We start from the raw sequence: 23252 nt of genomic DNA on the forward strand, positions 1-23252 counted from the left end.
TGCAAATGGGACCTTCAGTTCTTCTTCCTCTTACAGCCCCCCCCCCATCTGTGCTAAAAGAGGGAAGAGGAAAAGTGAAAGTCCTGTCACATCTGCTGGATCTTACCTAATGCCTAGCAGGCCAAGGATATATTGCAAGCCAGTGATGTCAGACTCAATAGATATACCACAAAACTAAAGATGTGATCCCATCACAAAAACATTCTAAGACTATCCAGAAAAATGTACATGTTTGTGTACCTTGTAATCAAAACCTACATAGACATAAATGCATTTGTCTCTTATCTATGATCTTTCAAGGAGGTTAGGTATACACACCCAGACACACGCACACACACACACACACAAATGTCTAACGAAACAGATATTAAAGTTTTTAGGGATGCGGGTGGCACTGTGGTCTAAACCACTGAGTCTCTCAGGCTTGCCGATTGGAAGGTCAGAGGTTTGAATCCATGTGACGGGGTGAGCTAACAGTTCAAAAGCATACCAGTGCAAGTAGATAAATAGGTACTGCTGCAGCGGGAAGATAAACAGCATTTCCGTGCGCTCTGGCTTCTGTCCTGTTGTGCCAGAAGTGGTTTAGTCATGCTGGCCACATGACCCAGAAAGCTGTCTGTGGACAAACGCAAATTCACTTAGCCTGAAGCAAGATGAATGCCACACCCCATAGTCACCTTTGACTGGACTTAACTGTCCAGGGGTCCTTTAGCTTTACCTATTAAAGTTTTTAAGCAAAAACAATTCAGCTTCCACCGTCTTCAGCTTCCCTTACATGAATCAAATTGTGTTGTAGCAGGCATCACCTTGCTTTAAAACTTAAATGTTTATGCCACTGTAATAAATATATGGTTTTTAGTGATTAACCACATCCTTCCACCATCCAAAGCAAACTTTTCTGAATTCTGTTTGAAGCTTTAAAATTGTGTGTGTGTATTCTGAACTGTCACTTATTTGTTGTAGTGGAATGTTTTCTTCTAGAAACATAGCTGAATGTGATTTCCAGTCTGCTGAAGGTCAATGGCTTTGAATTTGCTTACTTTAGAGACCGCTTCCTTTCTTATGTTCTCTTAGATCTTTTGGATGTGGGGAGAGAGGCATTCTGGGAGGTTGCCTTCACAACTGTGATGTTCTGCCTTTGAAAGGTGTGTGCCTAAAGTCTGGCCTGAATATTCTCCCAAGTCATTCCTGGTAATTTGGGCTTGGACTTTAAGGGCTGTTTTGAGGTCACTGTAACTGGAGATAATTGTAGCTGACACCAAGCCCCAATTTATGATTCAGCCATTTCTGGAACTCAGGATCTCTACTTCTTTTTATATCCAGTGGTTGATTTCTATTGATGGCATTAAATGGTTCAAACCTGGTGCATTAATATGAACACATTTGCTGCAGGTATAGGCTATATGGTACTGTTTTACTTATCCTTTTGTTTTACTTGAAATTTTAAATGAATGCAAAATAACTTGCTGTATTCTAAAGCAACAACTCTATGAAGCAGCTGAGGCTGCAATCCAAATTCACCTTGTACCAGGCTGGGGAATGGGTGGGTAGAATTGGCTGGTGGTGTCCCTCTGCCCAGCCCAGCCTCTGCTAGAGCAATGCAAGCATCCCTGTTCTGCTCATCCTAAATTTGCCATTCCAGGTGGGTGTGGCTGAGGCAGCCCCACTGTCATCTCTTGACAGAATCAAGCTGAATGTGGGCCTGATCACTGTGCCACCTGCAGGCTGCCACAGCAGTTGACCTGCCTCTGTCCTTCCCATAGCAGCTTGCATGAGTGACAGGGCTTCAGATGCAGGGCTGATTCTGCTGTTGGGTTATGCTCTTCCTCTGCCTAGCCAGGGCTTGGTCTGCAGAGTCAGAGAAAGTGAGGGACTGGCCCAAAGTCACTAAATGAACATTATGTCTGAAAAGGGATTCAAACACTGGCTTTCCTTATTCTTTCCCAACACTCTACTTGTCATCCTACACTGGCTCTCTTTCATTCACAACTTAGATCATAATAGAGAAATGCTGATGAGATCTATAAAACTTCCAAATCATAGTCAAGCCAATTCTCTGGCAATTTGCTTTCTGAACAAACCTAATGATTTATCTCGTGATCGACCTCAAGGCAATTTTATCTGGACAATATTTTCATCATAGTCCATTTGATCTGAAGTTTTGGGTGCTGTTGCTGCTGACATTTGTAGCAGGTGTTGAAGCTTTGAAAAATTGTTTGAGAAAACATTAATGCCTGCATTACATTCAGGAGGTTTTTGTTTTGTTCTTTAGCTCTGCACTTTAGGACAGATTATTAGTCTATGCTTGTTGGCCATCAGTAGCAGTGACAAGTTCATGCTTTGCATCCAAGTAGATGCTTTTCTTCGTTCTATGAATTCTCAGTGTGCTTGTATGAGTGTTAAGATTGTCAGACTAGGTCCCGGGAGACCAAGGGAGCGAATCCGTATTCAGCCATTAAACTCACAGGATGACCTCTGACCAGTCACTGCCTCTCAGCCTAACCTGCCTCATAGGATGGTTGTGGGGGTTAAATGAGGGGGCTGCTGACAGGTCTAGAAGAATCAGCAGCCCCGACCCGCCTCGATCCAGCTGCCTGCGGAGATCATCTGTTAGGGTGACCAGAGCCGTCTCAGTCCCATGACCAGCACGGAAGCCAGACTGGAATGGATCCAGAGCCGATGTTTCATCCAGAAACCTACCAAGCTGTTCAGCAACCGCTCTCTCAATCACCTTACCCAGGAATGGAAGATAGCCCTGCTCTACCCTGTCAGTGACTGAGTGGTGCTGCTGTCAGTTGAGAATCTGAATCTCCTTCTCCCACATAGTTGAAGTGCCCTAGTGATGCCACTTGGCAGCCTTTAGTAGGAAACTTTACTTCTGTAAAGGCTTGAAGAAATTGATTGCGGTTTCCATGTGTTGTGCCAGGAATGGCATTTTTAAAAGAAAACGCCTCTCTAACTTTTTATTGGATTCATTAAGGAATTCTATACGTACATTTCCCAATTTATGACACAATCCATTCTCTTCGTTGCCCATAAACATAGCTGCACATATAGCAGGCAACTCATAAAAGGGCATGTTGATCCATTTCCTCCTTCCTGATTTTGCTGGCTATTTCTTTCTTCACTTGCAAGCAAATCACTTGTTACATGTGGAACTATAGCCTGATTGCTCTGTTTAGCTTCATGTTGCTTTGGATGGGTGCAGCTGAGAACAGAGAAGCAGAATGAAAGGTGGGTGGGTTGTATCTGTTTCCTTGGCCATCATTTTCCTACTCCAAATCAGCCCCTAACTTCATGGCTTTTCCTTCCACTGAGGTTTACATTGGATGTTAACAGATTTGGAAGTACTGTATACCACAGGGCAAAATATACCAAGGAGGTAGTGTTATGTACTGAAGTTCTCACCCTGGGCCAGCAGAGGGATACTGTGGATAGTTTTCACTCAGGTCCACATATGCAAATAAGGGATTGAAAATGACGTTCAGTGATTGGATAGTTACAGAAAATGGTTACTGTTGTTTTCTAGTGGAGCTCTATATAAGCAGGCTGGCTGAACCCTTCAGTTCTGTTCTGGCCTGTGAATAAACAAGAGCTCTTTGAAGAATCGCTGTGTCGTCTGATATGTTCACCCACAACTTAACAGGTAGCATTTAGAGTAGGGAAATACACAGGGAACAAGATGAGTTACCCCTTGCTCCTGCTGCTGCTTTGGAATGACACAATTGTTGGGGAGGGCATTTAGAGAAGGGAAGTGGGCTTATTAGGCAGAATCTTCTTCATTCTCAACCACCCTTTTGGATTTATTTATTTTTAAATGCCTCCAAGCTATAGTTACACACCTTTGCACTTGTTATGCAATCTGGCTTATAGAGAGAGAAGACTCATTCATACTACTGGTGCTCTGGGCAACTGGATTTCTCTATTGGAGGCATGGATAAGTTTCCCACTGGAGGTAATGACCAGTTGTGTTGTCATGCATCTAGCCAAGGGCCATGGTTTTTTAAGTAAAAAAAACGGGGAGAGATAAGGAGCTCTAATCACCTTCATGTTGAAGATGGGCTAGAAAGAATAAATGAAATGGTAAATATAGTGTATAATATTTAACACACCTAGCATAAACTTGTAGTGCAAGTATTAAAGGTAAAGGGACCCCTGACCATTAGGTCCAGTCGTGACTGACTCTGGGGTTGCGGCGCTCATCTCGCTTTATTGGCCGCGGGAGCAGGCATACAGCTTCTGGGTCATGTGGCCAGCATGACTAAGCCGCTTCTGGCAAACCAGAGCAGCGCATGGAAACGCCATTTACCTTCCCACTGGTGTGGTACCTATTTATCTACTTGCACTTTGACGTGCTTTTGAACTGCTAGGTTGGCAGGAGCAGGGACCGAGCAACGGGAGCTCACCCCATCGCGGGCATTCGAACCGCCAACCTTCTGATCGGCAAGTCCTAGGCTCTGTGGTTTAACCCACAGCGCCACCCGCGTCCCTTAGTGCAAGTATTACCATCCTGGCAAATCAAGGTCTCTCAATAACCTTTTACAATTTCTGTGGCATCTTTTTCAGAAGCAGTATTTTAAGCAGTTATTTTTTGCTGGTGTCTACTTGTCCTGTAAACCGTTTCCCTCTCCTTCCAAGCTATAATTAAAAATATTAATATCTGTTGGCTGGGCAGAAGGGGTCATGGAATGACACACTAGGGGAGTTCTGGGAAGTATCTGAAAAGCACAACACAACAGCTTTAAAGCTTGAACTTTGAGTGATTTTGTTTTCCAAGGGCAAGAGCTAAATAATTGCACAGTGCGCTGGCTGTGACTTTTTCATACCGCTCGCAGGATAATTAAATGTATACATAGAACAATGCTCGTTAGAAAGAGGGTGAATGAAAGTTAACTACACTAATTTAACAAGGCCAAAACCTGATTGCACAAGACTAAAGCAACAGTATATCAATTGGCATAGGTTTTCAGCTTGGTCCCCAAAGCTCTCGTTTAATACACATTCAGCTAATATTTGAGCATTTGGACACTTGCATGTAAATTGAGTTCATCAGTAAGCTGCAGCTGCTTTCTCAAGCTGACCTTGTAGGAATGAACGAATGTGTAGGGTCTGCCAGTTCATTATCATAAATAGTATGGCCCAATGTAAAAGGTCTATTGAGGTATGTTTGGTGAGGGTGGGGTTGTGATTTCAAGATTCTGGGCAGAAGTTTTCAGTGTCCTGTTTTAATGCTTCCAAGAAATGATTTGCATAATGACTGGAGAGGTGGTACCCTTCACAGGCACACTCTACTGCCCCATGCCACACATGAAGATGTCCATTCTTCCCAATGTGTCCATGCCTTCTTCTGAACATAATGTGTTTGTTCTTAACACATGTGGTTCTGTACATATGACAGAACCAAAGCTCCACTTAGCCTATCATCCTGTCTCTAAGAGAGGCCAACCCAATGCCTGTGGGAGTTGGCATGAAGGAAACCTTCATGAAAATGGAGTGTACAATTAGCCAGCAGAGCTAATAACCGCTGATCTTTGAGTTTTGTATAATCCCTCATCAAAGCTATCTGAGCCATTGACCACAGATTCTAGAGGTCAATTAATTGGTTTATTAGCACTCATTGGATGCCCCCAAGTTCTGGTATTATCACAGAAGGATATACATTCCCTCTTCTATTTGCATTTCCATTACATTTCTCTTTCTAAACTTCTTGGTCTTATTCCACACCACCCAAATTTCATTCATTTATATATCCACACTTTCATTTATTAATTTAAGAAAACTTATATGCTGTTTGATTACAGAGGTACCTCGGGTTACATACGCTTCAGGTTACATACGCTTCAGGTTACGAACTTTGCTTCAGGATGAGAACAGAAATCGTGCAGCGGCGGTGCAGCGGCAGCAGGAGGCCCCATTAGCTAAAGTGGCCTTCAGGTTAAGAACAGTTTCAGGTTAAGAACGGACCTCAGGAACGAATCAAGTACTTAACCCGAGGTACCACTGTATAGTAAAACCTTTAAGCGGCTTACAAGAAATATTAAAATTATCAGTAAAGCAATTGAAAACATCTTAAATAATTAAAAGTAACAGTGAAAAGGATTAAAATACACCAACTATGTGTATTTTATGTGTCTTGCTAGGCTTGCCTAAACAGTTTTAGCCACCCAGAGTGGCTTTTGTGGCAACCCAGTTGGATGGGCAGCATGCATTTATTTTATTTTCTGAAAAGAGTACAGTGAAGGTGCCTGCTTGTTATCATTAGGCGGGGAGTTCCAAACTATAGGCCCTGCCACAGTGAAATATTGATCTCTGATCATTTCCTTTCCTTTTGCTCATACCATAATGCAGTACATGTTATTATCATTTATTATTACTTATTAAATTTCTATTCCCCCCTTCATCTGAGGATCACAGGGTGGTTTGCAATCTAAAGACACAAAAATACATGCATGCTGATCGTTGAATGGTGAAGCACAATGGAAAAGGAATCCAGAGCAAAGCCCCTCTCTGTTTCAAGAAAAATTGGAAAATATGTGCTCAAAGACAGAGATAGATAACATTAAAAGGGAAATAAGGAATGGTCCTTGATTGGCTGGGCTTTCTTCAAAGGATGGGGAAACCTTGTACAATCTTGCCACTTGGTTTTTCTTTTACTGTCCTAAATGAGCACTCATGCAGCACAGAGAGAAACATTTGTCCTGGTACAAGTTCTTTAAAAATATATACCGTATTTTTCGCCCTATAGGACACACTTTTTCCCCTCCAAAAATGAAGGGGAAATGTGTGTGCATCCTATGGGGCGAATGCAGGCTTTCGCTGAAGCCTGGAGAGCGAGAGGGGTCAGTGCGCCTTCCCGCTGTCCCGTTGTCCCCACCGCCAGCCGCACAAGCTCGGGAGACAGTGGGGAGGTGGAGCGCTGCCATCCCGCTGTTCCCTGACCTGTTTTGGGCTTCAGGCAAATATCCGCAAGGCGTGGGAGCCCGGCGGGAAGTCGCGCCGGTCTCCCAAGGCTTGCGGAGAGCTGCCTGGTCTGGGGGCTGGGGGCTGGAGAAGCTCCGGCTTCCCCTGCCCCAGCCCCGTGCCTGGGGGGGAATAAAAATTGTTTTCTTTATTTCCCCCCCCTCCAAAACTAGGTGTGTCCTATGGGCCAGTGCGCCCTATGGGGCGAAAAATACGGTATATAAAACAAGCCCTAAAATGAGCCAACAATTTTATGGACATAGTGCAGATGAAGAACATGTTTCTTTTTTGACATTACTGCTGCAGCATATTTATTTTCTTAACATATTTTATATTCTGGCTTTTAGGGTAGCCATCTGAAGGTGATGTACAACTAAAAGAGAACCAGTTGAAATACATTTGAGTGGCAAAAAATAAATAAATTCAGAAACATTCAGGAATCATTGGTATAAAAACACTGTTAATGAACGGCTGGCAGGAATAAATCAGTCTTTCTTCAAATGTCTGTGCTGTAGGAGACTTTTGTCAGTTTGTAGAAAAGCTATTCCACACCCGGGGAGCCATCACTGAGAAGACCCTATCCCTTGTGCCCATCGACCTAATAGATTGTACTTGTTGACACTCACATAAGGTCCCTGTAGATTAAAACAAAAAAACAGGCAGAATAAAACCATTTAGAGGCAGCCAAAGCACACCAATTACTCCTGGTGATCACACAGCCATGACTGAATCCCATTACCCAGACTGAATTCTTGGAAACCCACTCAGGTTAAATAACTTCATGGCAATGTCAGATGTAGTTGGAGGGAGAAAACAGCACTGGGTTCAATCTTAGAGGTCAAAGGTTGTATTCCATACAAGCAAAGGGCTTTAGAGGGTCCAGGGCATATCTATACACAACCTTAGAATGAGGTAAACAAGTTGCCTTAAACTTTCAGTGTTGTGGGAAACCTTTTTACAGCAATGTTTCTTCACAGATACTGGGGACATGTTGGCAGGTGGACACCGAGTTCAGGCCATATTCTTGCCAAATTGCTTGAGCATCTCCGCCATCTCATGTGAAGTAACAGTGCAACTAGAAGACACCGACTGCCCAACTCTTCTTATATATCATTTGCTTCAAACATTTCTGTTGTAATGCCTACCTGACTTCAAAATAATTTTCTACTTTGTTTCTCTTAAGTGTTAAATTAGTGATTTTGTGAATTATCAATTTTTAATAACTCATAATTGTTTTTATCTGCTGAGCTTAACAGGCCGTGAGACTCAGGGAAAATAGCTGCCTAATGCCTCACTTAAAACTAACCAAATTGACTCATTTTTTAAAAAAGCCAATTAATACTGAAAAGGCTGCCTTAGATACTTTCCATAAAGAGTAAATTGAATTTATAAAGCTCTATCATTAATCAGAAGGAATAGTGTAAAGCTTTGAACAGCAAATATTTTGGACTTAAAGTCACATTATTACAATAAATAAAAACCTTTAAATTTAAACATGTTAAGTGCTTGGACCTCACCAGCAGAGCATGTAATGAATCTATTTAAAGTATGTGGTGAATTAACTATCATTAATTCAAGTGCATATTCCAAAATGTGTGTAAGAAGTAGGGATGAAGATCTCCCAAGGTTCAGTGCTCTCTTTTTTTGAAAGAAATGAGGTGCTAGTACTCCTATGCTGATACACATCCTGTGGGTGCCAGCACAAAATGGCTCCCATGGGTAGCACAAAAAGCCCTTCTGGTTCTTTGTACTGGTGAGGACTGTCACACACAAAAAAAAAGCCCTGTCCAGGGTTATTCCTTTATTGCAGGGACAGATCCTTGGGACTCTGAAAATGCCACACCCCCTCACCAGTTGTGCCACTGTCCCCCAAGCCACACACTCCATTCATCCTGCTTCACACACCCTTGGGTGTTTTGCTTGGCTGGAATGTCTCTTGAAGCTCTGACAATGCCTCTTGCTTGCCTGAGCAGGGGAAGAAGGGTTACATGAAGAAAGCAGTGCGCTGAGGAAAAATAATATTTGCATTTGTTTCTCTACCCACTTTTGCCTCTAACCGCTCCCACCAGCATCATGGGGCCCACTGGAAGATTGTACAGAAGTGATGAGGCCCTCAGACTGAAAAAGATTCTCCACTCTTTCTTCATTGTACTGTAGATTGTTCTGCCCTCCATGCCACATTCTATGAAAGGAGAAATAGGATGTGGATGAGTTCTGATGTTCCACCCCCTGGATGTCCGCAGACTGATGCAGACATCTGCATAGAGAAGGCTTCCCCACTGTGCTCCTTCAGCACCTGCAGAAGCTGTGCCTAGAGAACAAGACTATAGAGGCAGTCACAGTATAGGACCCAGGTGGAATAAAGGGTAGCCCATCAAGGGTGTGTGTGCCTGCCTGCCTGCCTGCCTGCCTGCCTTATAGACTTGCAGCAGCTGCTCACATTGACTCACTTAGGCAGCCAGGCCAGAACCAAAAGAGGATGTAGCTTTCTGGAGGCCGACGAGGAATAGGACATATTATAGGCCATTTGGGAAAGGGGGGGGGGGACAAAATCTGGCATTTCAGCAGCTTTGTGTGGCGTCATAGTGTTTGTAAGCTGCTTACCATATGGATAGGCCTGATTACAGACAGAGTTGCCATGCCAGCATCAGTGGCTGTTAGGACTGTGTGCCTTAGCAAAGTACACTTGGGCTTATCGACATATTAAGCAGTTTATAAGCTTCCACACAGAGTTGGCATGATATACAAGGGTTTTTTTGTGACACCCCACCCAAATTGGTCTGGAGAACATAATGTTAAAATTGTTCCTACGCATTATCTAGATCCCAACTGCTGTCACTTTTCATTTCATTCCATGCAATATTTTGTTTGGCCCTAGGAATTATGGACTCCAGAAGGCACCTCATCCAGCCCCATTTGCTACAATGGAGTGTCATGTGTCTAAACCATTTTTTTTTTTAAGGTGGAATACCATGTGCCTTTTATAGAAATATTGCATGGGGAAATAGTAACATCCCACAGTTCCGCTAGGTAATCTGTGCCGCTGCTGAATCCATTTTCTCACAAGAGAATGGCCTTAAAGCTCCAAGACATTTCTGGACTTTGTTTTTACTGCCAAGCTTCCTGCATTTGAGAAGCATTTCTATTATCTGTCCTCAGGAGGGCTTGGCTAACTGCCTACTTTTCTCTCCAGACCCTTACATGTAAAGGTCAAGAGAAATTGTCTCAAAGCCAAATTCCATCTCTCTCTCTCTCTCTCTCTCTCTCTCTCTCTCTCTCTCTCTCTTCTCTGTGTGTAAAAGCACTAGGATTCAATGGGGTGAATACCAGGGTGCTGTTTGTGTACTGGCAAGGGATGCATGATTTCTCCCTGTTACCTTAAGTGTCTTTGTCAACCTCTAATTGACAGTATCTGTCAACCTCTAATTATTCTGTAATCGCGCAAGCAGCTGTATCCCTGTTGCAATTGAGAAACACTTCAAAGGATTTGAAAAGGAAGCTGTAGCAGTTGCAACATCTCTACTTCCCAGCTAGCTAACAAATCTGTATTATTCATTCCTGTGGTAATATATAATACATTGCATTTGAAAGGCAGGTGACTGCAGTGCTAATGAAAAATTGAAAATAATCCTCTGATATTGGCAAAACAGCTGCATGGGGCAAGCCCAGTTGAGCATGGGCTGTGCAGCTATCATTTAATCTCCCCCCACCCTTTGTATAATCCTCTAAACTACTTCTAGGCACCCGAGTGGCAGGGACAAACTAAACCATTTCTGGAACTCATTCAAAAATCCACTTCAAGGAGAAGAACTTGCAATCCTATGCATTTGCTCAAGTTGTAAATCCCACTGAATTCAGTGGGGCTTACTTCCCAGTTAGTGGGACTGTGATTGCAGCCTCATTCTGCTGTTTTTCTGTGCTACTGGGACATTTCCAGGATATGGTGAGCAATCACAATGGACCTCATTTTTAGAGTTAACAGTATGGGCTTTCAGGGATGCCGACACTGAATTAATGTTAATCACTTCAATGAAGCAATGTTATTGATTCATGGTCACCTGTCTCTCCTAGACTTTCTTTCCTATTAATGGGAAGTGGCTTTGAAAGTCCTTGCTTGAGGTAAAGTTAGCCAGAGGTTTAAGTGGAACCACACAGATAAATTTCCATCTGATTTAAAATGTAACTCACAGTCTGAGTAAGGTTAAAAAAATAATAATCCAGGGATTGCTACATGGTGCCCTTCAGATGCTGTTGCACTACAACTTCCATCATCTTGGACTATTTACTATGCTGGTTGGGGCTGATGGGAGTTGGAGTCCAACAGCTGAAGAGCCACAGTGCCTCCCCTTCAGTTTAATTGGTTCTCCCGCTTGGACTACTGCTTCAAGAGCCAATGTGGTGTAGTGGTTAAGAGCGATAGACTTGTAATCTGGGGAACCGGGTTCGCGTCTCCGCTCCTCCACACGCAGCTGCTGGGTGACCTTGGGCCAGTCACACTTCTTTGAAGTCTCTCAGCGCCACTCACCTCACAGAGTGTTTGTTGTGGGGGAGGAAGGGAAATGAGAAGGTTAGCCGCTTTGAGACTCCTTTGAGTAGTGATAAAGCGGGATATCAAATCCAAACTCCTCCTCCTCCTCCTCTTCTTCTTCTTCTTCTTCTTCTTCTTCTTCTTCTCTGTCTGATTTCAGAAAGCCCCTCCCTCCCATTGTGTGACTCCTGGGTAAAGCTAGGAGCAATACCCAAGGGCGGGTTTTGGTAGTCTTTTGTAATATGGCACCCTGTGCGAGGCCAAAATCTGGCTCCTTCAAATGGATCTTCTCAATTTTGTGTCCCTTTAGCACGGCACCCTGTATGACGGAACCGCCTGGACCCACCCTAAATCCAGCATTGCAACCCACTTAATTATGCGTACCCTCCAATGTTCCACCAATTAAAATTGGGATGTGCACCTTTCCGTGCTGTGCTTCTGTATGAGCCAACTGGGGCTTCCTTGCCCCAATCCCCTGTCTTCATTACTGGCAGCAGCAAGCTCAGCGAGTGCTGCACTGGTACCTCTTCTTCCCTGTCATTGTCGTCATCCTCATTGTCTTCTTCTTCTCCAGTGGGGCAGCAGCATTAGGTACAAGAGGCATGATGTCTGGGCCCAGTGGGGACAGCCTGGTGGTCTGCTCCATTATCAGCTCCACCTCCATGGGCTCCTGCTCAGCCACCTTCTTTCACATGAAAGGCAAGCGTCTTTCAGTGCCAAGCTTTTGCAGGAGCTAGCTGACTCAGATGAGAGAGTGGCACTGAAAATGGGACATTACAGGATCCAGTCAGAAGCCAGGATGGCTTTTGTAATTCTGGAATGCCCTGGTCAAACTGGGGTGGTTGACAGGTATGATATATATCATTCTTTCTTTAAAATGATTGGGTGTGGGGTTTTTTAAACACACACACACACACACACTGATCACGCCCTAGCATGCCCAGGCACATCCAAAGTCCATTTGGGGGGGCCTAATTCGGCCCGCCGGTTGATTTAATCTGGCCCCTGTGGCAGTATATGTCCTGGGCTAAAATCCTTAAAAAGCTCAAACAACGCATGTTCACTTCATCAAATCTGGCCCTCTTTGAAAAAAGTTTGGGCACCCCTGCGTGACTCGACAGTCAACATACTAGTTTATAGTAGATAAGACAGCAAAAATGTAAAACAATTTAGCAAAACCCCATCCCACCATATTATAAATGACAACTTATTTATAGCAGGCTATAACATACTATCCAGAAGCAGTCATAGTTAGCTAGTCCGTGTCACCCAGTTACAAATTTAGGCCTTCCTAAACATAAATGTTTTCATCTGCTGGTGAAATGCAGAGAGGAGGATAGCCAAGCTCATGTTTCCCAGGAGCATCTGGTTGACTGCAGGATGTTAAGCGAGATGAACCTTGGTTGGAAGGGGCTCATGGTTGGGTTTATGGGGTGTTTGTTTTGATAGACTATTCCCACAACTTGAATGCTGCTAATGAGTAAAACCTGTTCTGGGCTCGCACTGAAGGAAAGAACGGGATGTATGGGCTGTTCAGAAGAAAAGCCTCAACATGTTTGTGTGGGTGAGGAGTGGGACCTGGCCCATTGCATACATATCTTAAGTGGCTACATGTATGGTGTCGCAAGCATTAGAGGGTGGGGTTGGTGGCATGTGACGATGATTCGGGGGCGGGGGGGGGCTTGTTTTCTGAACAACAACCAGGCTTTTCTGATTATTTGAATTCATTTGGGAGGAGTATGTGAGGGACCCAGGCCATGGTCATAATGGATATACCTTCTGATTAATCAAAGGAAGTGACAAAATCTGGCGTGATAAGCTTGTGGCGTCTTCATTAACATATATAAAAGTCTTGAATGAGGCAAATGACAAGATGTTGTCCAAGGCAAATCATAGAATCATAGAATCATATGATAAGCTGTCACTCACCTCTCCGCCTGTTCTATGTGCATTACCTGGCTGGATTGGCAGCTGAATCTTACTTCCACACGGGTGCTCGAGCATCCTACTCTAAGACAGCAGGCAAGTTTAGGAGATGCAAAAAAGGCCATGTGGCATAAACAAAGCTTTTGCCCTCCAATACCTCCCTGCTGCTCTGCAACTCCCACCACTTTCTGCCTGAGACAGGTTGTTCACTCTCCCCAATGGTAGGATCAGTTTCTGATATGCCTTCTGATATGACTTGCTGCCAATTCTCATTAATAACGATACTGGAAGCAGGAGTGTCAAACAATAATGAACTATCCATGTCCCCACTAGATGAACAGGAAATGATAGATTGCCCTGGTTTCTAATGAATTTTCTGCAATGAATTGTCAAAGAGAAATTAAAAATTTAATCGCTCACTGATAGACAAATTGCCCTAAGAGAAATTCAACTGGCAGTTCTGGAGATTGAGAGAAAAAACACAATTGTTCCCAAGTGTCTCACAGCATTGGAAAAGAAGTAGCTCTGTTTTTATGAGCCTCTTGAGGTTGGTGCCAAAACCTTAACACAGAGAAAATAAAAGTATTGCTGTAATAGATGGTTTGTGTGGTTAAAATGACTGCCAGAAAAAGAAGCATTTAATATGGAAGTGCAAAATGTGAACAGGGAAAAACGCTGCAAATTTTTCTAGGCATTGTAGTTTGATAAAAGGAAAGAATAAAAAGAGTATCCCAGGTGCAATCTGATGTAATCCAGTTCCCTGATGACAGTTTGCTTTCTTGCCTTCCTATTCCAAAGTTGTGATGTACAGAGGGACATTTGGTACCTAAAGATGATGGGACCTATGCCATCTCTAGCCTTCCCTACTGCCAGTTTTCCTCTTCCATAGCACCCACTCCACAAGATGACTTTGCGAAGTAAGGAATGGAGGAAAAGGGAAAGAACTATCAACTTTCCCAGTCCTATACAATATGTATATGGTAAGGAAAGCTTGGCTTAGTAGCTGTTAATGAAAATTTGCCAAACCAGACAAGACTAGAAAGCAACCATCATCTGTTTAAGAAGATGGGCTGAGAATTTCTTGAGGAATCCCACATTAGGACTGAAGGAGCCATAATTCTGGAGAAGCATCTCACAGGTATTTGAAAATGACTCTTTAGGACAATGACTGCACTATTGGCTTTTTACAAGCTCCAGTTTGTGATGTCATTGACATAGGTACATGAGGCTTGGTGCCCAATAGATTTCCATATTTTCCTTTCATGTTTTTAACACCTCCTCCCTCACAGGAATGAGCTACAGGTATCATGATTCAGAAAAGGCTGGGATGAGCATGCACAGATTTAAAATGGAATATATCTAATATTTATTTATTAAGGATGGGATTCATCTAATGAGCCCTGTCAGTGGAAAGCCTGCACAAGGACCCCTGTGTGTGCAATGGAGCTTTCCTTTCTCCCCCCCCCCCCTGGTTTTCTCCTGGACTCTCCAAAATTCACTGGGGGGAGAGCTTGTAGGAACCCCTAGAACAATGCATACAAGGAGATGAGTGGGGATCATTTTGTCTGGCATGCTGAAATGCTTGCACAGATGGGACAACTGGAACAATGCTGTGTTGACGTCTACCTTCCCACCTTTCCTCCAAGGAGCTAGTATACATGGTTCTTCCACTTCAAAATGTATCTGTACATCAGCCTTGTTGAAGTAGGTTAAGCTAAGTAAGGTCACCCAGTGAGTTTCATGGCTGAACAGAGTCACAACCACAATACCATACTGGCTCCCACACACACTTGTACACTGTTAATTCAAGTATAGTGTTGTATAGGTGGAAAGGAGTACAAATATATCATTCTAGTGTTGCAGATAAAAAAAAAAATTAACACTGCAGCCTACTAGATTGCAGGTGTTGTGTTGATGCCACAACTGTTCCAATTACTACATGATAATTTGAAGAATGTACCATGTGACTATAGGATCATCTCAAGGAAGGGACAGAGGATGCAACAGGATGTAAATCCCATGGGAGTGGGAGTGACAACACTCTTTCCACATATTCTTGCTTAGGATAAACACAAGGCTGCGTACCTGCAATTTGTTTCATACTAAACAGATTAGCTATTGTAATCAAAACATTACAATATGAGATAAGGCAAAAATTAAAAAGTGTAAGATAAAACTGGTATAGAATGTTAATCTTCCTGCTATCACAACAAAACATTAGCACTTTAACACAGCAATTCTATGCACACTTTCTTTGAGATAAGTCTCACTGTGTCTTACATAAATCTTAGTCTTTAATAAGTGTGTTTAGGATTGGAGCCAAATTATTTTTTGTGCTGAAAGTAATTTTGCATTCACCTTCAATTATTTATGGAATTTTACAGTATAGGTATTTTACAGTATAGGTAATGGGTCAATTATTTTCATTGCTTTTGCTTATGAAAGCTAGTTGGTTTTGCATTAGCTATCTCATTTCACAGATCTGTTGGTGACGTAGGAATCCTGGTTGATTGCTCCATTTGTTTTTCTTATATTAACAGAGTTGATATTTTCACTGTGTCTTTGGGATTAATGCAGCCTTTCTTTTTGCAGTAGATTTAGTATTAAACCCTTGATACACTATGGACAATAGTAATTTTCTGCCCGAGTTTGTTCCAACTTCTAAAATGAATTGGCTTTGTTGTCTCTTGTTATGATTAGTTTCACTAGTTTTAAAGCATCTTTGGCAGTTCAAGGAACAAAAGGTACCATTTATAACACAAAATGATGGATAATCCTTCCCACTGGCTTTGCAGATTTCAGCCAGTCGTTGACTTATCTAATACAATGCTCAAAATGATTTGTTGCTGGATCCAATTTATGACCTTCCATAGGTGGAATACATCATTAAATGTTTGCATTCTCCCCCCCCCCCCCATCTCTCACAAGGGCTACATTTATATTAAACAGGTAATCAGCCAAAGCAGTTTATTCAGAGATATCGTTCTTGTTTATCTTATCTCAGGATTTTCATTAACCTGTTTTATATTTAGAACAGGGACACAAAATGGGAGTGGGAGGTATTAATTTGGAAAATGATGCTAGATTAATGCTTGCTGTAACATTCACTTCATAGCCCCCATCATAAATAAGTTAAGAATGAGAAGAACTGTCTTCTGTCTCCTGTATGTGGGGAAGGAGACCATCTCCTGCCACCCAGACAGAGTAGGAACATGAGACGCCCAAGGAAGTGGCCTGGACTGGGGCAACAGCCCAGGCTTTATACTTTATTTGGTCCAAAGAAGCATGTGATTAACAGACTGCTTAAATGCACGTGAGATAAAATGGTATGAGCTAAGCTAGTAAGGCATTTGAATGATGAAGGGAGGTTGACCTCAGGAGCTTACCAGCTCCTGGTGACTGGGGGCAGTGATACTATCAGGACCTCCTCAGGAAACCCTTAAAAAGTGTGAACAGAGAACAGTAGGAGCAACTGAATATCTGATCCAAAGCTTAGAGCCAGGGTGGGGATACCTGAGCAAGGAAGATAAGGCGGTGATGTCATTTTCTAGTTCCTATATTGGTAGTGAGAATTCCTGTTGTGCTCCTGTTGAGGTCAGTGCCTCTGACTATTAACCAGAAGGATGGTGGTTCAAGCCCATTCAGAGACAGTTGTGAGCTGTATTCCTGCATTAAAGGGTATTGGACTTTGACCCGTGGGGGCACTTCCAACTCTACAATTCTATGATTCTATGAAGCAGTGTTTGCCATGAAATAGCAGCTAATTAGTTGATTACATTGTAAATCAGCCATGCAAAATTAATAAGTCACAGTCCATCACTAAATCTGTGCATGTTGTCTTGTATCTTCATATCACGGGTGCAAAGGGTAAATATTGACAGTGGTTGATGTAGGTGCCTTGAATACTTTTGGGGAAAGTTATAATTAAATTAGTTGTTATAGGGTTATTTTTTTAAAAAAAATACTGCATCATTTTAGCCCTTATAGTTTATTAAAGAATTTAACTGCAGAGGAGACAAAATCTACAAGAGCAGAAAGTAAGAGGCAGTGTAAAAACAGATCCAAGTTGATTGGCTTAGATCTAGAGTTGCTCTTCTGCAAACAGGAAGATCTTTGATCCAGCAGAGGACCCAGTGGGAGGGGGGAATTTTTGCTTCTAAGCCTCAAGAGCAGATTTGGGAGATGCAAAGTGGAAGGCAAATTTTGAGAAACATACCTTTTCTCCTTCCATCATGTGATCTCTGCTTCCAATTTATTGTTTTCAATCTTCCTGAGTTAAACTCTCCAAATATGGATATATAATCCTGCTCTATCCTGAAAGTTAGTAAAACACAATTGCTGTGTGAAGGCCTGGCTACATTTTTCACATTTGTGAGCAATGCTTTTGTAATGAGCATATACTGTAGGAGACTAAGTGCATCATGCTTACCAGCTATAGTTTGACATATGGCACCTCATCAAAAAGATATTTAAATTGTTAATTACATGCAAATAAATATGTAGAGCAGCTGCATCAGTCTTGATTTGTTATATATTTCCAACATGGCCTTCTGTACTGAGCAAATTGCTCATGCTATCTTAAAAGCATTTTCATGGTATCTTTAAAGCATGTTTCCAAAATACATTTTTTTATACAAAAAGAAAATAAATTACTTTTCAGAAATGTTAGTTGAAAATGTTTACAGTCCCATCTGTTTGTCTGAGATTCTGGTTCCACTGCTGCTTATTCAGTCTTAGGAGATATAGTAACTAGAATTACACCGAGAAATGGACCAGCAACTCCAAATCTCTTGATTTAGAGATCAGGGTTAAACATAATCTCTAAAATTAGCACTTTTTGGTCTCGTAGTGACAGCATTTCCCCCACTAACTGTTGTTTCCAGGTGGTGTTCAAGCACAGCCTCACATTAGAACACATTACAGTAATCCAACCTAGATATAACTAATGCATATGTGACCATGGCCAGAACTGGCCACCCCAGGAATAGGTGTAGCTGCTATAGCAGCCAAAGCTGGAGCAAATGGGTGTTCAAGTGCATCCTCAAACTGCATGCCTGATCTTTCAAGGTGAATGCAATCCCCTTCAAAACAGGCTGACCCTATCTCTGGGACAAGAGCGTTCTTAATTCAGGAGCAGTTCAAAATGCTGCTGCCCAGATGATACTGGGTGCATCACTACCAAGTTAATTCATGTTAAAGGAACGTGGTTTCTTGAACTCGCCTGTCTAAATTAGGTTTCACAAAGGGCAAAGATGCTCAGAAAAAGTGTCCCGCTTTTAGGTTAGGAGCAGAGACCAAAGGGCTTCCTGATTCATTTTGGTAATTGCACGAACTTTGCTGTAATTTGACCCTGTGAATCTCTTCATAAAGCTGAGCTACTCTTTTAGGGGTGAGGAAACTGTGGCCATTGATCAGGCATGATGGAAGCTGTAATCCAGTAATATCTGAATGGTGGCACGGTTCATCCCCCTGTACTGTTGGAAAATAGTCCTCTTTTCTCCAACTCCAATAGTAGATCTGTGTTGTAAGCAGGGATGTACAAAATTAGTAACATCCGCCCAGTCATTTATTCTTTGTAAAGTGAAATGGTTTTGTTCCACTGTTACAGTGGTACCTTGGGTTAAGAACTTAATTCATTCCAGAGGTCTCTTCTTAACCTGAAACTGTTCTTAACCTGAAGCACCACTTTAGTTAATGGGGGCTCCTGCTGCCACTGCACCACCGCCACACGATTTCTGTTCTCATCCTGAAGCAAAGTTCTTAACCCGAGATACTATTTCTGGGTTAGCGGAGTCTGTAACCTGAAGCGTCTATAACCCGAGGTACCACTGTATTTCCATCCGATACATTCCTGTACTGTTTGCTATAGCTGCACTATACGTATTTGTTGTTGTCATGATCTACACTATATAGATTACACTATACAGTCACACTATATTTACAAATCAATTGCCTTTCCTAGCGTTCCCTGCTGAGGGATAAAAGCAACATAGAGCTATGTGATACCTTAAACACAAACATAATAAAGTGACTAATGGCCCATCACAAAGCTATCTAAGGCTGGAAACTCTACTCAAAAGTAAGTCTCATTGAATTCAGTGGGTCTTACACCTAGGTATGTAGGGTTAGGATTGCTGCCACTCTCACTACCTTGACTTCACAATTCAGTATCAGCTTGTCATTCTATCTCCTTCCCCTCCCCCCACTTAGGCATCATGGGGGGAGAGTTTAGTTATGTCAAGAAAACATTTTGTGAGGAGAAAGAGAAGGGAAGGAATTTTAAAGTTAAATTAACATTTAAAATGCATTTTCAGTGTGTTCAAAAATGGGCAGTCAAATTCAGATGGTTCTCCCTACTGGAACTTTAATGGAGGAACACAGATGAAATCTACCAGTAAGAGAGAGTTCTTCTCTCCACATGGAAAGAAAATAATGAGTGATACATAACATTAAAATAATAATAATTCACAGTTAGAAGCAGATTAATGCTGAAATCCTAACCCCTCCTTCCTGGGAGTAAGCCTCACTGAATTCAATGGGATTTATTTCTGAGTAGGCATGGCTAGCATTGCAGTCTTAGTGCATGTGGGCTATCTTTGGCAACTTAACAATGTTTTCGGAATCAGACAAGCAAAGAAGCACCTCACTACATCAGTGGCTTTCTCACACCTTGGCAGCCCCCCTGTTAGCCAAGAACAAATAACATGTGTTATTAGATTCCCTGTTTGTTCCCTTTCATAGTAAATGAAGCAGCTAATGGCCCATAAATTAGCTATCTCCCTGTAGGGTTCTAAACCTTTATGAGCTTCATGATAACAGAAGGAAATGGCAAACAAAGTGACATGTTAAAAAACTGTCATTAATTACATATAATCTGCAGACTTTAAAAAACAAACACATTGCATTTGGTTCAAGGGATTCTATTCCTGAACAAATGAATGGAGGGGATTTCTGTGTCTTCATCCATTTAGAGCAGGTTTCTCTGACAACCCCAGTTGCAAGGACTTCTAAGCAAAGCCTCTCACCATACCAGCCAGCTGTTAAGATGCAGGGAGATTTCCCACTTTTCTCGTGGGGTTCCCCTTTCTCCAGGCTTGCATTTCCATGCTTCATTGTGGCTCAGAGCATGGGGAAGCTTCTCTTCATATCCAGTTTCTCAGTGAGAATATGAAAAGACTAGCAGAGGAACACCTTTCTTTTGCACTTTTGGCTCTTTGAATTTGAGACAATGATTCTATCTTATTTCTGTGCTACTGTTACAAGGTGTGCAATCTTGCAGGTGAACCTCACAAGGCATAAAAATACTAACAATACTTAAATAAAACAGTAAATACAAGTGGGGATGGGGAAGCATTGTCTTAAAAGTCAAACCACATCTCCTCCCTTGGCAAAAACCATCACTGAGTAGCCCTGTTGTGGCACCTGAGGAAAGGAAGAGCTAGCAAAAATGGATTAAGTTTATTTATATGCCACTTTTCCACAATCAGCTGCGCCCACAGTGGTTACAGCAAACATTCAAAAATGTAAAAATGCAAATATATGAAATACAGAGCATGTCAGTAAATTAAAAAATGACAAAAATCAACAATTTAACAAACACAGAATAAATTCAATATTACCAAAACCAACAATTAAAATACATAAATACAAAGCAAAACAAGAGTTAGTGCACTGTGTGTGTGTGTGTGTGTGTGTGTGTGTGTGTGTAGCAGAACTAACCATGAACACCACCCTTGTTCTCTTATAATGGCAATGGCTACTCCCTGAGAGGTGCTGGAACTGAATTCCAGTGAATTCCTGCTCGGGAAACACCCCAGGACTTCCTGTCCTTCAAGAAGTCTGACTTATATACAGTTCAGAGGGGAACGGTTCTCACGTCAGGCTAGATGATGAGCTGGCTCCCATATCCTTACTCCAGAATTTCAGGAACTAAGTGGTGGCCATTTTTCTAGGCAGAACTGTTTTCATGACAATAATTTATTTATTTATTATCACATTTGTAGCCTGCCACCCCCACCCCCTGGTTCTCTCCCTGCGCATGGTTATCCTCACAGCAAGCCCATAAGGTAAGTTAGGTTGACAGACTGGGACTGGCCCAATGTCAACAAGTGAGCTTTCTGGCTGTGTGGGGATTTGAACCCACATCACCTAGGTCTTGTTCCAACACTATGGTTCTAAATTCAGAGCAATTCATGCCTGCAAACTTCTTGAAATCAAAACAAACAAATTACTTTGGGTGATATTTTTGAGTGGTATTACTCAAATCACACACATTGAAATTTATGGACCTAACTTAGCCATCTTCATTCATTTCAGTGGGTGTACTCTAAACAGAACTTAGTTGAATTCTACCCTGTGTGATTCAAGGACAGATTTGGATGGTAAACATAAAGAGTTATTGAAATCATGATCAAGTTAAGGATTTCCCATCCATGAGCTCTTTAAAAATGCTGCCTTAGATGACTTTGGATATAATTTGGTGGAAGATAAAGCTAAAAATATTGTTCAAAATAACACTGAAATAAGAAATGTCAATATTATCCTACATCTGACATTTTCAATATATCACACAATATATATTTTTTAATTTGCATTTTATTTATTTGTTAACATTCTTATATTACATCGGTAAACACTGTCATATTATATTACAGGACTTGCTATAATATAAATCTTATTATGGTTTTGCTTAAGATATTCTGAGTTTTGCATTTTGTGTTTCCTTACAAACTTCAGTTTCTGGATTTCAGTCTTGTAGGAATAAATTCTAGTTTAACTTTGCTTTGGTCCACTTCACCGAACTGTATTTTTTAACCATCTATTTCATTATAACTATGCTGTTCCAGCTATAAACACTTGCAAATGTCGTGCCTAAGCAGTAGACAAACCTTTACCAAGAGCCTTCAATTCAGCTTCAAATAAGCATCAATTAAAAACCAGTACTGCATGTGAAGGAAAACTCTCAGCTTACCCAGCAAAGCACTTAAAGTAATAGGACTACCCATGCTTGAAATATATATAAGTGTTTTGCTGGCAAGAATTAAGTGAACGACACTTTTATAGGTGCTCGTACAAATGTAGCATCTAAAGCAGTTTCCATTTGAGGCATTACCTCTGGCCTGCTTATATAACACTAAACACAAAGCATAACATTACATAATGCAAAAATAGGAAGATAGTAAGTGCCTGCCAACAGATTCCAACCAACTGAAATGTCATATTGGAACCCATAGTTACTGGCTATGAGAGTTCTGGCTTCAGTTGATTGCACCTGCTGCCCTCACCATTCCATGAACAGTCAGCAAAAGCTGAGGAAGAGCTACATGCTTACAACATGTACATGCATAAGCTCTCTTGGGAACTCTGCAGAAAGCAGAACCTCCAATGGCAAGCATAGACCCTAGCTGTACTTGCATATGTTCTTTTGCAATTTATGTACAATATGCACAGACAAGGAGCTTTCCTCTGCACTCATTCATACGTGGCTGTTTATGGAATGAAGGCTGCCATAAACAGATTTGCCCAGCACACTGCCCACCAGGCATCAGCAGGGTTGAAACAAAGTAGGCAGCGAAGGGAGAGGAAATCGGCCATGAGACTTGATTGAAGAGCAACGCATGCCGATCAGAAGGTTGGCGGTTCGAATCCCCGTGAAGGGGTGAGCTCCCGTTGTTTGGTCCCAGCTCCTGCCCACCAACAGTTTGAAAGCATGTCAAAGTGCAAGTAGATAAATAGGTACCATTCCAGCGGGAAGGTAAATGGCGTTTCTGTGTGCTGCTCTGGTTCGCCAGAAGTGGCTTAGTCATGCTGGCCACATGACCCGGAAGCTGTCTGTGGA

General features: G+C 42.1%; 1 protein-coding gene across 4 annotated transcripts in view; it reads left to right on the forward strand.

Annotated features, from left to right (window-relative positions):
* Window positions 1-23252, forward strand: part of ANO3 (anoctamin 3) — a 230651-nt gene that overhangs the window by 79440 nt on the left and 127959 nt on the right. The window contains exon 1 of one of the 4 annotated variants that reach the window (XM_081834543.1): window positions 21462-21480. The exons of the other annotated variants lie outside the window; for them this stretch is intronic. The gene's annotated coding sequence lies outside the window, so the exon portion shown is untranslated. Of the gene's footprint in view, window positions 1-21461; window positions 21481-23252 lie in introns of those variants that run through there. 4 annotated transcript variants of the gene reach the window in all.

The sequence above is a fragment of the Podarcis erhardii genome (assembly GCF_964252035.2).
Source record: "Podarcis erhardii genome assembly, chromosome: 1".
NCBI lineage: Eukaryota > Metazoa > Chordata > Lepidosauria > Squamata > Lacertidae > Podarcis > Podarcis erhardii.